The following is a 2,818-nucleotide window of genomic DNA, read 5'->3' as shown; positions in this document are numbered from 1 at the left end:
TTCCTTTGGAAATCAAGGTCCCAGAGTCTGGAGGAAGAGAGGAGAGGCACATAATCCACGTTGCTTGAGGTCCAGTGTAAAGTTTCCACAGTCATTGATGGTTTGGGGTGCCATGTCATCTGCTGGTGTTGGTCCATTGTGTTTTCTGAAGTCCAAGGTCAACGCAGCCGTCTACCAGGAAGTTTTAGAGCACTTCATGCTTCCTGCTGCTGACCAACTTTATGGAGATGCAGATTTCATTTTCCAACAGGACTTGGCACCTGCACACACTGCCAAAGCTACCAGTACCTGGTTTAAGGACCATGGTATCCCTGTTCTTTATTGGCCAGCAAACTCGCCTGACCTTAACCCCATAGAAAACCTATGGGGTATTGTGAAGAGGAAGATGCAATACGCCAGACCCAACAATTCAGAAGAGCTGAAGGCCACTATCAGAGCAACATGGGCTCTCATAACACCTGAGCAGTGCCACAGACTGATCGACTCCATGCCACGCCGCATTGCTGCAGTAATCCAGGCCAAAGGAGCCTCAACTAAATATTGAGTGCTGTACATGCTCATACTTTTCATGTTCATACTTTTCAGTTGGCCAACATTTCTAAAAATCTTTTTTTTTGCATTGGTCTTAATTGATATTCTAATTTTCTGAGATACTGAATTTGGGACTTTCATTAGTTATCCGTTATAATCATCAAAATTAAAGGAAATAAACATTTGAAATATATCAGTCTGTGTGTAATGAATGAATCTAATATACAAGTTTCACTTTTTGAATGGTATTACTGAAATAAATCAACTTTTTCATGATATTCTAATTTTATGACCAGCACCTGTATATACACACACACCTCTTATCTTGTTAACTGGGTTGATTATTGTGCTCCTCTCGTGTTGTTAATTATCTCATTGTGCTCCTCCTGAACTTTGTTAATAAAACATCATATGTTGTAAAAGAAAAAGAAAAAGCTAAATATCCATGTATGCCATGCAACAGGTAACCAGCATATAACATGCTATTATCCACCAAAATGCTGATTCATCTTGCAAAAACTTCTTGCATAAATGAGACTGGGGAAGCCATTAAGTTTGGTTTTGTTTATTAAATTATTTATAAAATAACAATTTAATATATATTAAAGTAATTACATTATGTGCATATTTACGTTTGAGTTGAAAACATTAACAAATATTTAGTAAAATCTTTCAATCGTCAAGTTCCGCCCATGCTTGAGCCATTGATAAATGCAGACTAATGCAGTTATTTTTAGAGAGTGATAGAGAGAGACATTAAGGAGTCTGTGCATCTCTCATCAGTGTTTGGCAGCAGGGTCTAAGAGCAAAGTAATAACAAAACTGTAAGTTCATCTGCTTCAAGAACAGTGCCGTTCTTACGTTGTTAGTGAGAAATGGCATGTAGCTTTGAATTTGCTAAACTATTTTACCGATAAAATCATCAGAGCAGCGCTGACAACACGTTTGTGTGCTGTACTGTGTGTTTGAGTGGGAGAGAAAGCGGGAGATAGAGTAGGTACTTTTCATTTTTATTTATTTGCTTGGTCGGTGTCATTGTGGATTTTGTCTCTTTTGCTCTTGTAGGCTGTAATGACCTTTGAAATAACATGTAATGCGGTCTAGACTTGCCTAGAAATACTTTAGCTGTGTGTTTCCTTGAAAATAACTGCACACCTTAGAACGTTTATCCCATGATTTACTCTCTCTCAAAGCATCCTAGGTGTATATGAATTTCTTCTTTCAGACAAATCTAATCAGAGTTAAAATCCTGGCTCTTCCAAGCATTAGAATGGGAGTAGGTGGGTGTTTTTATTCAACAGTCCAAAAGTAGTCAAATAAAGCGCACACATCCGTAATAAAACGTGTCTCACACGGCTCTGGGGGGTGAATAAAGGCCTCCTGTAGCAAATCGATACGTATTTTTGTAAGAAAAATATCCATATTTAAAATGTTATAAACATTATCTCACTTCCGCTGACTGTCATACGTGCAAGCCATTCCTGGCAGATGATGAAGGACGTATGTATTGTGCACGCGCCTGTGAGATATGATAGTCTCGCGAGTTTGTTTACAGGAGCAAAGGAAGCAAAGTAGCCTACTTTAGCAAAGGAAAACCAGTCTCTTCTTGGCTTATATCAAAATCCTCCTACATTTTTCTTTACAAATCCTTGTTTTGTGTTTCTAATTCGTTACTGGTGTTTTGTTTTGTTTTGTTCTCTCTGTCGCGCTTCCGTGTTTGTCACTTCTCACCAGCGCATGGGCGACGTCCTATGTCTATGTCATCCAACGCAACGGCTTGCACGTATGACAGTCAGCAGAAGTGAGAAAAAAAGTGTTATAACTTTTTAAATATATGGATATTTTTCTTACAAAAAAACGCATCGTTTCGCTACAGGAGGCCTTTATTCACCCCTCGGAGCCATGTGGCATGTTTTATTATGGCTGCGCGAGCTTTATTTGACTACATTTGGACTGTTGAATAAAAACACCCACCTACTCCCATTCTAACGCATGGAAGAGTCAGGAAATTTTTTAATATAGCTCAGATTGGATTCATCTGAAAGAAGAAAGTCATATACACTTAGGATGCTTTGAGGGTGAGTAAAACACTCACCCTCACCCTTAAAAAAATGTTTCATTTTTGGGTGAACTAAATCTTTAAAGGGGTCATCGGATGCAGAATTCACTTTACAAGTTGTTTGAACATAAATGTGTGTTGGAAGTGTGTGTACACATCCATTTTATATTTTAAAATCCCCTTTCTCAAATCAAGCTGTTCTGAGGTACCTGTCAGAATGACATAGTT

The sequence above is a fragment of the Barbus barbus genome (assembly GCF_936440315.1).
Source record: "Barbus barbus genome assembly, chromosome: 33".
NCBI classification, from domain to species: domain Eukaryota; kingdom Metazoa; phylum Chordata; class Actinopteri; order Cypriniformes; family Cyprinidae; genus Barbus; species Barbus barbus.
Note: the sequence above shows the minus strand (reverse complement) of the source record.